This window comes from Brienomyrus brachyistius, chromosome 19, assembly GCF_023856365.1.
Source record: "Brienomyrus brachyistius isolate T26 chromosome 19, BBRACH_0.4, whole genome shotgun sequence".
NCBI lineage: Eukaryota > Metazoa > Chordata > Actinopteri > Osteoglossiformes > Mormyridae > Brienomyrus > Brienomyrus brachyistius.
In genome coordinates this window covers 10,947,776-10,962,904 of record NC_064551.1, presented here as the reverse complement: position 1 = coordinate 10,962,904, position 15,129 = coordinate 10,947,776, and positions in this window count along the sequence as shown.

Genomic DNA, 15,129 nt, shown 5'->3' with positions numbered 1-15,129 from the left:
AGACTGTTAATGGAGCAATGGCCTGAATGGGCTGAATTCTTTGCATAGAGTCCTTTTGGAAAATATCAGTTCCGAGAAGTTAAAATGGGAAGGGTGATGTCACCTTAAACCCTATACATCTATACGTAGCACTTGATGAAAGCAAATGTCGGGATCTCAATACATATTTCTTCAGAAATTAAATTGATACTTGAAATGTAGGCTGAAGAAGGAGCAGGGATTTTATTTGGGTCAGGGCTGACATTGGGGTCACGGAAATATGTGGAAAATGAAGACAATGCAAAGCAATTTCTGTGTGAATTGGGAAAGAAAATAGCATGGATGTCACACAACAGCAGTGGGTGGAAGTACTGGGGCAGGAATCAGGGTCTGAGCAGTATAAGATGGGGATGAGAAACTGAATGTGGACAATCATCCTGGTCACCTGACTTTTCCCCTACCCAGGATAGCCGTGCTTTCCCATCTCACACTATAATGCATTTCTGCCATTGGTGATCAAGAGTAATACTGCATGGACCTAACAGCCTATGCAGAGGGAAAAAAAACAGGCCAAGTGATATTCTTTATATCTTAGATAAAAGAACAGTCTGGACAACTGTTTTTGGTTATTTGGCTGCATAATTTATTAATTTATTTTATTTAGGTAGATCATGTGATGCTTTACTTCTTTCCAAATAAAAGTAGAGTGATAAAAGTTGCTAAAACCCTTGAAAGAACTGCAAATGTATTTTTAGATTTAACAAAAACAGGGCATAAGTAACATTCTGGGAAATTTACCGAGAAGTGATGAATGAGCGGCGATCCACCGTATGTCTAAGAAGCAATATGTTAGCGAAAGCTAAGAGTCACGGTGATGTCAGGAGGGGAATGTAGGTGTCATGGGATGGATTGAGACCTGCTGATTTCGGCTGCAGAGAAAACAAATGGGAAAAAACCAGAAAGATCTTCTTGCTGGAATAGGTGGGACTTTCCTCATTCTCTACTCAGTTTCCCAAGTTCTGGCTCTGCAGTGTGGTTTTCTGTCAAAACACACACACACACAGCCATACACAGATGCTGAAACAGGGAGTGCGTGGTCTGAATCTGCTCAGACCGTGTGCGCTGCCTCCTTCCCATACCTGTATGTGGAGGTACGTGACTTTGTTTTTCTGTGTAGGCGGACAGTAGCGATGTGTGAAACATCCATGTATTAGCATTGAGATCTTCAGAAAAGCCACAGATATTTGCATCATGAAAAATCTGTTTTTTTTCCCTTTGGTTCTTCACATACTTCAGGTATCACTCCCCGCTAGAGGGTGGATGGGGTCTTTCACAGCGTCCGCCTGCCAGGACCCGCGAGATTTATTTTTCCTGTTAGCGGCACATTCTTATATGTAAAACCTGATGTGTAGCACTCTGTGTTTTGTTATTGTAAATTGATAATTATCACCTTCTCTAGTTGCCGTGCGAAGGAGTGCAGTGACACAGTATAATGGCTCCCCGTCGTGCTGGCCCCTCAGAGAGGACAGTTGGTTCACTCTCCACATGCTGTAGTCAGCTTTCCGGGACCGGGAGTGTTCTTGGCCTCGGGAAGAGTACTGTATGAGGTAATTGAGTCCTGGCATCTGCTACGGTCTGTTCAATCCCCCTGACACTGGAAGGCTAAAATGCATCTCTGTTGTTGAAGACTGGAGCTTGCACTGAAAGGTTACGTACCCTGAGCCCGCTGGGCCTGGAGCCCCTTGAGGGGCCAATGCGTTCATTACCTGTGCTGCGTACTTACACAAGCAGCTTATCCCTTAAATGGAAATCCAGCTTGTGTTAGCCTCTAAACTGGACTTTTACCCACCTTGCTACATGTTTAGGGGGACTGAAACCTAAGTGGGATGCTGAACCTCCTTTCTTATACAAAAAGGGAACTCAAACCCACTTTTATGACGATCAACCTACCTATCTAACTCTGACCCCGTTCTATTTAATTCAGATCTAACACTAACCATAGCTCTGTTCTAACTGAAGATACTGAATGTCTCTTCTTTCACACAATTACACAACTGAATAGGTTCTAACCCAACTACATTTAGTAACCTAGTTCTTAGAGATGCTGTTGGTAACTGCAAAAAACTTTTCTGCAAAAGGAATTTACGTCACAGGCAGAATCAGGGCCTCCCAGCAACAAAGCAGCCTGAAAGCAGATCTCTGAAATTGGGAGGCTTTTATGAAAAAAGTGTTCCTTCATTTTCTTGTAGCACCGATTCAACTTGCTGTCAGGAATCTCCAGAGATGGTCCAAGTAGCCAACAGTCTAATGATCGCATAGTGAGAAGACAGCATGACAAAGTACACTCAGTGACGGAAAAAGGTTAAGCACCCAGATGTGGTGAAAATGAAATTAATCTGCACGTGGTGAAACGTCATGTGACTGCATCACAATGATTATAATATCAGATCAAATGGTTAACAGAGTTGGCAGAATGGGCACACTGCTGGTCCCATGTCAGTAGGATGTGGCACCCCCCCCCCGGGCCAGGATACATGCAGCGATACAGTGTGGAAGGGAGTCGTACAGTTGTTGTATTCTCTCCTGCGGCAAGTCGGCCCACAGCTGTAGTAACTGGCCCTCGAGATCCTGCAGACTGGTTCTGGGTCTGTGTTGATGTCCAAGCTGATCCCACACATGTTCCATTGGGGAAAGATCGGGGGATCTGGCTGGCCACAGGAAGAACTCAACATGATGCAAGCAGTCCATAGACACATGTGCCATGTGTGGACAGGCGTTGTCTTGTTGAAAGACTGTACCAGGGTGCTGTCTCAGGAGGGGTAAGACATGCGGGTGCAGGATGTTACTGATATAGCGCTGTGCTGTCATGGTCCCCGAAACACTACCAGAGATGACCTGAAGTCATACCCTACGGCTCCCCACACCATGAAGTCATACCCTATGGCTCTCCACACCATAATCTTATACCCTATGGCTCCCCACACCATGATGTCATACCCTATAGCTCCCCACACCATGATGTCATACCCTATAGCTCCTCACACCATGATGTCATACCCTATGGCTCCCCACACATTGATGTCATACCCTATGGCTCCCCACACCATGATGTCATACCCTATAGCTCCTCACACCATGATGTCATACCCTATGGCCCATCATCAGTCCATGCCTCCTGGCTATGGCACCAGTCCAAACGCAGTCATATCTGCCCTGGTGTCAATGGCAGCCTATAGTGGACGGTGAACCTGTAGTCTAGCTAATACCAGTCGCTGAGATTCAGTGCAGGATGATACGGGGTATTGTTGCGAGTCCAATGTCCGGACGTCAGGCACAGATGTTATGGGGTTCTGTAATGCTTGGCACAGACTATGACGTTCCTCCTTAATGTGGTTTATCTTGGGCGACCAGAAAGTTCACAATGTGTGTGGGTGCCTCCATGTGCCCATTGATTCCAACACTGGGCAACTGTGACATCTGCATGCTCCTCATGCCAAGGAATTGCACGATAGAACCACCCGGCCTTCTGCAAACCCGCAATGCGACCCTTATCGAACTCCGTCAAGTGCTGGTAATGCCGTCTAATGCATCTAGGAGGCGTCCTCTGTGTCTGTTGGCTAGATGTGTCAGCTCCTTGCAAATCGAATCATTTACATACCCATCGCTGGTCTGCATGTGTACCAAATTGCATTCAAATCAGACCATTACTTCTGGGTGCTTAACTTTTTTTATCACTGAGTGTGAAAGTAAAGATGCGAAGAGAAGAGAGACAGAGTCTTGCAAGGTAAACTCCAATGCCCCCTCCAAAGGTGTCCCATTTATACACCAATCAGCCATAACATTAAAACCACTGACGGGTGAAGTGAATAACATGATTATCTCATTACAATGGCACCTATCTAGGATGCCAGTACATATTAGGTGTGAGGATCTGAGTGACTTTGACAGGAGCCAAAATGTGATGGCTAGAGAACTGAGTCAGAGCATCTCCAAAACAGCAGGTCTTGTGGGGAGTTCCTGGTACGCAGAGGTCAGTACCTACCAACAGTGATCTAAGGGAGGCCGAGCAGTGAACCAGCGATGGGGTCATGGGTGACCAAGGCTCATTGAAGCGTGTGAGGAGTGAAAGCTAGTCTGTTTGGTCTAGTCCCACAGGAGAGCTACTGCGGCACATAATGCTGATAGAGTTAATGCTGGTTATGATAGGAAGGTGCCAGAATACACACTGGATCGCAGCCTGCTGCATATGGGACCTGTCAGATGCCCATGCTGACTCCTGTCTAAAACTGAAAGTGCCTACAATGGGCATGTGAGCGTCAGAACCGGGTCATGGAGCGATGGAATAAGGTGGCCTGGTCTGATGAGTCACATTGTCTGTTACATCATGTGGACAGTTGGGTGCATTTGCGTCATTTACCTGGGGAATAGATGGCACCAGGATGCACTATGGGAAGAAGGCAAGCTGAAGGAGGCAGTGTGATGCTCTGGGTGATGTTCTGCTGGGAAACCGTGGGTCGTGGCATTCATGTTGATGTTACTTTGACATGTAACACCTACCTAAAAATTGTTGCAGACCAAGTATACCCCTTCATGGTATTCCCTGCTGGCAGTGGCCTCTTTCAGCAAGAAAATTCATCCTGCCACACTCCAAAAAATGTTCAGGAATGGTTTGAAGAACATGCAAAAGAGTTCAGTGTGTTGACTTGGCCTCCAAATTCCCCAGATCTCAATCTGATCGAGCATCTGTGGAAGGTGCTGGACAAACTAGTTTGTTCCATGGAGACCCAAACTCACAATTTAAAGGACTTAAAGGATCTGCTGCTAATGTCTTGGTGCCAGATACCACAGGACACCTTCAGAGGTCTTGTGGAGTCCATGCCTCGATGGGTCAGAGCTGCTTTGGCGACACCTTTTCTTCAGCTGCCCTGCTACTCGCATCACAGTGAAGCTGCTGCAGGCAGTTAGTAAAACAGACAACCATTTCCATTGGACCTTTGAAAGCAGACAACATCTGCAACAATACAAATGGGAATATTTCAGATCCACCTATTTTAATTCCAGCTCAGAAGAGACAAAGTCCAAACAAGCATTTATCATTCCCATGCTAACGAGGGAATACCTAACATGACTTTCAAATCCCAGAAACGAGAGCATATTTATTTTCAAAACCACAGATGTACTTAAAATAAAGGACTAACCTAATTTAATCACCTATAGCCAAAACAATCCCATAAACCTGAAAGTATTTTTGGAGCTTTAGAACAACTATATATTGAAATAGAAAGTTAAAATGAATATCTCCTATGTGTCCTTCCCAGTATATGAGGCTTGTTAAAACAAGAATTTAAAGGTACACAGGCTGTGGCCCTGTTCAATGACACGGATCATCCCCGCAGTAACATACATGCTGCAACTGAGTGACTGAAGAGTGATGTGCTACTGTATCCTTCCTGAGAGGCTAAGGACTCTTTGCGTCAATCAATTGCAAATCATAACCCATTACAGTATGTTATGCACTTAGTACTATGTATTTTGCTCGTCTCGTTCACACCATCCGCTGCACAATCACACTCCTGCTTTTTAATGCTATACGATGTCCATTATTTACGTTTATTTCCTTGTTTGTTTGGCTCTCGAGCAAAAGCCTATTCAAATTCCTTATTTGACCAATGAAAACTGGTTATGATTCCGGTAATGGCTGCATTCAATCTTCAGAATAGCACCTGCACGGTTAGCTTGCTCTTCTCTCTCCCTCCCCTGGGCTTCTTCCATGCATGGGATTTAATATTATTGGCCGCCAGCCATGTCCCGTCAGCTCCCCTTGTGGCCAACGTTGTGTGGTGCTCTCATCACTCCCTGGTGGTACATAGCAGGTTCCCAGCAAGCCATCACATCACAGTTGATGATATTATTAATTTTTTTCCCACTTAATAGCTCCTTGCCAGCACACCTTTTGAAAGAAGATGCAGACCTTTTGTTAAATCATCGTTGATCTAATGGGAGTACACCAGCGTGCTTTGAGAGAGAAAAGACTGATGGCTTTGCAATCTGATTCTGTGAACATAAATAATACACTGTCACCAAGGTGAAGCGAGGTGATACATAAAGGACAGAAAGAAAGGAGAGGGGCGGAGCTGCCGGGATTTTGTATTCTTTTCCGGAGGCTGGAGTCTCCACAAAGCTGAGGGAGGGAATGACACAAAGAAACTCTTTTCCTTTTCTGCTCGCGTTTCAGGTATGCAAATGGAAATGAACGAAGCAAACAATGCAGTTAAGCTTCATGAACAGTGAGCAGCCACAAACCCAGCACCAGCTGAAGGTCCCACTGAGGCCCCAGTGAGGTGCAGAACGCAGGATATCCAGCACCAGTCATGCTATAATTGAGTGAAGATAGGAATACTCATCCAGTTTACAGCGTTTCAGCATCACTGAGCCCAGGCTAGCAACCTTCCAGCTGAGCAGGTGAGGATTGCTCACAAGCCCATGGGGTATGACAGTGAGGTTCCCCAGCCGCTGCTTTCGGCTCTGGAACCCCATGAAGCTTGAAGTTATCCACAAGAGTGCCAGTAGGAGGAAGTGGATGAGAACATGTGTCTGCATTTGCTTTGCAGCACTGCTCATAACAAATGTGTCTTGAGTGATACATAAATGATTGGCATATACAGGAAACAAATGTCAGAAAGTGATTTAACTGAGGTTTGGTTCCAAAGAAAACTGACCCTTCTGCTGCTTCATGTTCTCCATCTGTTTCATAGACAACTGAAGATAAAGAATTTTCATTCTGACTTCATGGTCTTCTTTTAAACATTGTAATTAGCGTTCATGGAACTCTATGACAAGTGTCCCACACATGGTCAGCCTTTTCCCCATTGGCCTGCTGCCTGGATTAGAGACTGCTGGATGCTCACTAATGCTGCTGCTGCAGGAAGCTCCTACTATTGCTGGATTTGTTTGACCTTGCCCTGAGCCCCCCTCCCCCCCAAATTCTGGGTCAAGATCAGGTCATCTTTGTATGTAAAAAAATATAGTATTAGGTTTCAGTTCAAGAGTTAAGGTCATTACATTATTTTTATTACGAGAGCAAGACATGACTTGCGTTTAAGTATGTTGGGTGAGATGTCACATGCTAAATGAGATGTGTCCCGTCGAATGACTCTTGGAAAGTTTCCTCACATAAACTGTCCAAACGATCATCTGGAAAACCTTCCGTGGTTCTCTGGTGGAACCGGGTTCCCCGCCTGTCTTGAAATGCTCTTGATCATCAGCAGCAGTTGTTTTCTTCCAGGTTTATTTTCATGTTTTTCCATTGGACCTTTGAAAGATAATATACACATTCAATTAGAAGTTCTATATAATATTCTTTGTAAAATTTCTGTGCACATACATGTTGGTCCCACCCTGTTATGTTACATAACACATTTATAATTGACTGAGTTGTAAGACTGGCCCAATACTAAATAAAACCTGAACTTGTTGGACTGTCTGTTTGGTTACTCTTTCATTTGAGCCGAATTCAATCAAACTGGATATCCATTCCGCCTTCTTCTCCTTTTCTGTACCTGAATCATGATGTTTGTGATGTTTGTTTATTACAGGATACTTTGATACAATTTGGTTGAAGAGGGTCTTCTCAAATTTTTTGAGCGTTTTCTTTCGCTTTTATCCGTTTTTGGTTAAGTTTAGCATCTCCTGTTCCACACACTGCTTAATTCCACAAGTATTCCACAGGTTTTTATAGCTACCTCACCTTAGCACCACATGTACACCATTAATTAACCAGGTTTCCAAACAATGATCTCATTTGTCCTTGTTTACCTTAATCTGAGACTCTGTAGTCTAGAACTAATTAATCTGAAGTTAAGCAACATCTCAGAAAGCCTGTTGTTTAGTCTGGATTAATTTCAGTAGAATTAGCCTGGTCCTGATTTATTTTAAGCCCTGAACGGGAAACCAAAATAAGTTATACTAAATAATTTATAATGCAATCAATTCTATTCTAGTTTTCTGGGTAAGATTACTTATTCTTTAGGCCTTATATCTAACTGTAGGAAAAATATTTTGACTTTTAAGTATCTATTTTAAGACAGGAACCCTGAATGGCACCCAGATCCTCCTAGGTGGAGCCCATCTTGCACCAGGCTCACTGCAGCACATAATAGCAGTAGATGCTGAGGAGGTTGTACAAATGTTGACATATTTCCAAGTGACATCTGAAGGTCACTTTTTCTTTTACATCATAGCAGCAGAGAGGATTCAAAGGAGACCGAGCCAACAGAAATGACTGAAGAGCCAGGAATATATTTAGAGGGCTATAAAGGGGGCTTCTGTCCGACATTATAAAATCAGCTCAGGTTAAAGGGGATGAGCACAATGGAAGAGGTCAAGTCTGTGTCTGTTGCGAAGGGAGGAACTGCAGTTATTCAGGAAAAGTAGCAGCGTGCTACTGATCGATGGTCTGGATATGCTAAGAACACAGCTTCCATCAGTATCACAGGTTATGGGTGTGAAAGTGAAGCTTTGCGCACACAGGGGATTCACATAATGAATAACAGTGGACGGAAAGGCAGATACGCAAAGGCAAAAGGTCCTTAGACAGCATTCCTCCCAGCTAAAGCGGTCTTTACTATTCTGTCACCTCAAACAAGGAAGTGATGCTCACTCTGTAACTGTGTAACAAGGTTTCTATTATTTGAATGACTTAAGGTTTATACAGTAAGACACACTTAGGGATGGAGCGGTGGCTCTGAGGTTAGGGATCTGTGTCAGCAACTGGAAGGTTGTTGGTTCAAATCCTGTGAATGCCCAGAGTGATTCTACTACACTGGGTCCTTGAGCAGAGTCCTTACACTGCAATAGATTAGTCCTTTTTATGATGTTAACCATTTCCCCGTATTGGCCAGCGGGCATCGTTGGTGATCCCATGTCCCCCCCTCCCTCGTGGAGCCCAGATTGCCACATGGGTTGGGTGTGTAACTAACAGACTATAACATTCTGGTCATAGGTTTGAGGCTGGGCAGAAGTTACCATCTTCCCCACTGTTTATTTTCTGGTTTGTTTCTGCCATAGGTTTGCCCTGCCTGTACTGTAAATAAGTTTGTTCCATGTGAATTATCCTAATGTGGTCTATCCCAGTGTCTGGTTCGTGTTTCTTAGTTTCAGTGTTTGTTAGAGATTCCTAGTCCTATGCTCGATAGTACAGTATTAGTCTCTCCACCCGTTGCTTCTTGCCAGCTCCTATTCTGTTTGGTTGTTTGTCTTTTGTTCTACACCGACCCTCCTCATTAGTACCTGCTCCTGCGCTGTTCTCCAGTCAGTCATTGTGTTCTTGTTACTATGTGTTATGTTACTGCATGTTGTTACTCTGGCCATTTGCCTAGTTCTGTTCCCTGTGACGCCCAGTTACCTTTGCAGATGTATTTATGATCCTGTTAGTTGTGTTTTCCCTGATTTCGTGTTTGACCCCCTCATGGTGCAGGTATTTTGTGGTCTTCCCAATGTGAGTCTGTTCAGTTTGATCAATAAACCTTTGTCTTGGAGTCACTCAGTCATCCCTTTCCTGTTTGCATCTTGCTACGCCATGACATTAGTATGCTGCAGGACATTTACACAGGGCTCTCCTATGGGTCCACAACATAACATTGAAAGGTGTAAAATTATTATTAATTATATGCGTAATTAAAAAACAGCTTCCAAGTATCAACAAATCACAAAAGCTGTAGATAATACCTTTATTTATGCCTCTTTGGCCAACGTATAAGCAAATGCTGAGTCCACTTTTCATTCTTGGCCTAATAACACAGAGATACTCCTCTGATTCCTCAGCTTTGCACTGTCAGCAAAAATGTAGATGGCTAACTTCCAGGTGGTTGCAGTCACCCAATAAATGAAAGGTACCCCAGAATATAATTTCAAAGGCTTGATGTTTATCAAATAGACATCCACAGTTGTCCAGTGATGTGCTTTCCAGTTCTAAATCAGTGCTTTTTTTATTTTTTATGAATGCAAAGAACAGATGGTGGTCTCGTTGATACATTACCCCATAACACATAACCAGTCCAGTACTTGTTGTTGTTACAAAACTTTCAGTCACCAAATAGGATGATCCCATGAGTCAAATCTTGCCTCATGTCAAATATGCTGCTGCTGGTAGCATGATAATGTTGGAGGAATAATAAGGAATGTTTCCTTAGCACACATCAATCTCCATCATAATACATATCCATCCATCTTTCATCTGCTCATCCTGGGCATGGTTGATCACTAATTCTTTACTGACTGGTGATGTTCTTATGAAATAAACCGAAGAATCATGCACAAAAGGAACCAGGAGGGGTCTAATAAAGGCAGATAGGTTGAACACAAGAACTAAAGCAGAGAACAGCCCAGGAACAAACGCAGAAGATACATCTAGCCGAAGCAAACACAGAGCAACACATGCCTGCAATGCAGGATCAAACCCACTAGGAGCTAATAATAGCTGGATGGTTGGCGACACCTGCTGGCTAAATGAGGAACTGACATACCAAAGGGGACAGGAAAGGGACTGATCCTGACCGTACCCCTCATCTAATGTACAAACACCGGGTGCGCGAGGTATTGCCAGGACCATGGAGAATAGGAAACATGAACCATGACAACACAGAAATATATTCGGAAACCAACAACACCCAGGGACAGGACAGACTGGAGTAGGGCACCAAACAAAGGGGGCACCAGGACAGACAGGCGGAACATTAGGAGTTAGGTCAGGGTGACAATATTGGGGAACTCTACAGGAAACTGGATTCAGGAACTGGAGCCACATGGAGAAGACAAGATGCACAGGGGCTATAATGTGGACCAAAAGACGGACTTGGGGAACCCAAGGGCCGAGGCATGAATGGGATTTGGTGGGAAAGCAAGGGAGGGAACTCTAAAAACTCGGACTTGGTGGCCTCCTCTGGACAGGGCCCTGGAGACACAGGAGCCTCCCCCAGCCAGGGTTCTGGATGCGTGGCAGCCTCCCCCAGGCAGGGCTTTAGAGATGTTGCGGCCCGGAACAAGAGATGTTAGTGAAGCGGGTTGGTGAAGCGGGTTGGTGAAGCGGGTCTTCCACTTCTTCTTGGAATAATAGCCAGGCATGGCACCCACTGACAGTGAGGGAAACACACTGACCTCCTCTATGCCTGGAACGTGTGATGCAGCCCCTTCTGTCTGGGGACTCAGGTCTGAAAAGGTGGCAGTCCCTTCTGGGCTGGGTGCTGGGTGCCAGGTCCTGAAGGAATGCTCTCTTAACCCTGTGCACCTCCTGGGCTCCCAACACAGGAGAAAAGTGCAACAACCTTCTTCCCACTTCCCAATTCAGAAATGATCTGCTATGAACCGTACTGGCCGGGTGTTGGAGCAAGTCCATTCATGTAGATCAGAGGACAAGTTGTCAATCTGTTCATCTGGAAAGGGCAACTTGGGTGGAGCAGGGAGCAGGAACTCTCCAGTTCCTCCTCTGATTTGGCACCGAGTTCATTCAGCTGTGGCACAAGATCTTTGACAGTCTCCTTCAACAACTGAATTTCATCGACATCTTTATCCGCAGCCCCCTTTAATGCTACGTATTTATTTTCTGCTCCTTTCTTTGAATCACGAAGCTTGTTCTTCAGATCTTGTCCTTTAACAACTGGGCAGTCTGGCGGTTCACTGCACCTACCAGATTTGAGAGGACTTAGGAGCTTACGCTCCACGGAGCATTCAATTTTGTGCACCTTTTCAAGGTGGATGGACACACCGGAATAGAGAACACTTGACAGTGGATATAACACGGCAGCTTGCTGTCCATGGTTCGACAAAATCCCTAAAAAAAAAAAAACACACAACCCTGACAATTGTTAAAAATTTCAACAATGCATCAGAGCATTACATTCAATTAATTTGTTTAAAAATAACGCATCATGCAGCTGCTGTTTGAACTGCAGAACCAAATAAATAAAAAGGGCACGTATTACATGACGTGCACCCCCACATTTTTTAATAAAACCAAATGTAAAGCCAATCACCTTCATTTGAAGAATTTCATACTGATAACTTTAAGGACACTACTAAGCTATGAAAATAATCAAAAACACGAAAAAGTTTTAATAACAAGACTAGTGCCAAAGCAAAATGTTATAAACTGATTATAGAAATTCCGAATTAGGCTGGCCATTTTGGTTACAATTAAGATTATAGTTAGAATTGGGGTTCGGGTTAGAATTAGGTTTAAGGTTAGAACGACGAATAAGGTTGGCAAAGACGACTTGGCATTAGGTTAACGTTACAATTCTCAGTTGTGTACTTAATGACCAGCTGAATTAATATTTTTGATCACTTTGGTGTTTTTTCATCGGGTCATTTAGTTTATTAATGTAAAATGTATTCTAGCTCATTAATCTTCAGTATCTGAAGTGAGGCTAGATGCTGAATTGCGCCGCTTCGGTTAGACGACTGTACTGTACATTTCAGTCCACCGACAAAAGCAGACAGGCTGCAGGATTGAAAGCGATAACAGTCAGGATGATGGCAGTGATGCAGCTGTCATCACCATGCTTCACAGTAGGGATGGTGTTAGGCAGGTGATGAGCGGCGCCTGCTTTTCTCCAGACATGACGCTTTAAGTTCAGGACAAAAAGTTCTATTTTGGCTTCATCAGACCAGATGACTTTGCTTCTTACATTCTGAGAATCCTTTAAGTGCTTTTTGGCGAACTCCGAGCGGGCTGCCATGTGCTTTTAGTGAGGAGTGGCTTTCATCTGGCCACTCTACCATAAAGGCCTGATTGGTGGAGTGTGTAAGCTATGGTTGGCCTTCTGGATGGTTCTCCTATCTCCACAAGGAACCACTGGGACTCTGCCTCAATGACCATTGGGACACCTCTCTAACTAGAGTTCTTCTTCCCCGATTACTCAGTTTGGTCAGGCGGCCAGATCTAGGGAGGTCCTGGGGCTTCCAAACTTCTTCCATTTGCGAATAATGGAGATCACATTTCCCTGGACTTCATTGTTTGGTTTCTGCTCTGATATGCACTGTCAACTGTGAGACCTTATGTAGACAAACGTGTGCCTTTCCAAGTCATATTCAATCAACTGAATCTACCGCAGGTGGACTCCAGTCAAGTTTTAGAAGCATCCAAAGGATGATCAGTGGATATCGGATGCACCTGAGCTCAATTTTGAATGTCATATCAAAGGGTGTAAATACTTATGTACCATTTATCTTTAAATGTGGATTTTTTAAAATAAATTTAATAAAATGTCTGAAAACACATTTTCACTTTGCCGTTATGGGCCATTTTGTGTAGATTTTGTAAAAGAAAACTGTGCTCAAATCTAGAATAAGTCTATATGTGGAATAAGTGAAGGGGTGTGACTACTTTCTGGTGGCACTCTGTACATTGGCTGTTTTTAGGCTCGCAGAAGTGGAATTAAGGCTTTTGATTGGCCAACACGGCTTTACAATTAGAGCTTTATCACCACCTGCTGCTTTGGCATGTTCTTGGCGGCACGTTTTAGCATTTTCATGTGGACGGATATTTTTTTGTTGATAACGGAGGTATTTTTGAAAATGCCTGTGTACATCTACACAAGGCTTTACACTCACATGGAGGAGTGATGGGAAAATAATAATAATAATAAAAAAACTAATTTGTTGTTTCACCGTGATGTTTTGGAGGTCAGACATGCCAGGACAGTTCTGTTATTCATCCATTTCTGATTTGAATCACTCTCCTCTTTTTTTTGCGTTGCCAGAAAATTTATGAGCCACAAAAAAACTATCAAAAACTTAATCTCTCCCTACATTCACTAAAGCTTAATGGAAGTAATATTAGCACAGCATATAGCCCACGTTTATCGAACCCCTGTTCTGTAAACACCACATGGCCGTCTGCCTGCTGTTCAGCAGAATGATTATTTTGATGGTAAAACTGATGACTGTGGTTGACAGATGGATGCAGCTTCTGCTCTTTTTGATCTCAGCATGTGAGCTGAGGCAAACATGGGAGTTGTGCTTGGTTTGTCGCATGTTTTTCACCTAAAGGTTCTGAGAATTACAACCGCCCAGGATATTTAACTTCAGGTTTGTAGCCGGAGGCTGGAAGTAGGTGTCACACTCCATGTAGTGCAAGTTTTGCATTTATTTGTATGTATTTGGTTACATTAAGCATATAAAACCAGTCTCTATGCTGACATCAAGTGTTCAATAACTGTCATTTCAGTTGTTTTATGCATGGAGCTGAAATCATCCTCAGCCTTTGGCTGTTTTAAATGCTGTTAATGGCCGTTCGAGGCATTTAAACGCACAAGGCAAGAAAAAAACCAAAGAATCAGAATGACACGTTAAGCACTGCTGGAAGGTTCCTCACAGCACCCAAGCCCTTCTCACTGTATACCCAGGCCCTTCTTACTGTACACCCAAGCCCTTACTACCCCCAGGACCTCACAGCACTCAGGCCCTCACAGCACTCAGGCCCTTACTACACACAGGCCATCCCTCAAAACTAAGCATGAGAGTAAAACGTCTACTAAAGGCTTCTAAAACTCCAACAGATAACACACAATATTGCAGAATTATCCCAGTCTGCTATGATTCTATTGCTGGGGAGAATATTCATCTTTCAACATGACAATGACCCAAAGCATAAGGCCAAAGAGACACTGGAATGGCTCAGAAGCAGAAAGGTGAATGTTCTGGAATGACCGAGTCAAACCCTATTGAGAATCTGAGGCACTATTTGAAAACTGCTGTCCAGAGGTGCAGCCCCACCAACCGTCGGTAGAGGATCTCTATGAATTCTGGCTAGAAGAATGTGGGAGAATCACTGATGTCCAAAGCTGGTACATTATTACCCAAAACGAATTAAGGCTGTTATTGCAGCAAAAGGGTTATCGACAAGATATTAAGGTGTAGGGGTTGGATACTTATGCAAACATAAGCTTTCTTCTTTCATTTTCTTCTCCAGCTAAATGTCAACAAAAATGGTTTATTTTGACTTTGGAAATGTATTGTTACAGCATATGAGTTCACGATAAAAATATTGAATGAACAAATATGTATATAAATCTTTTTCAATTGTAACTTTCAAACAGGGTTGAATACTTTTGCAAGCCATCGTAGGGGCTACCCAACATGCAAACTCATCAC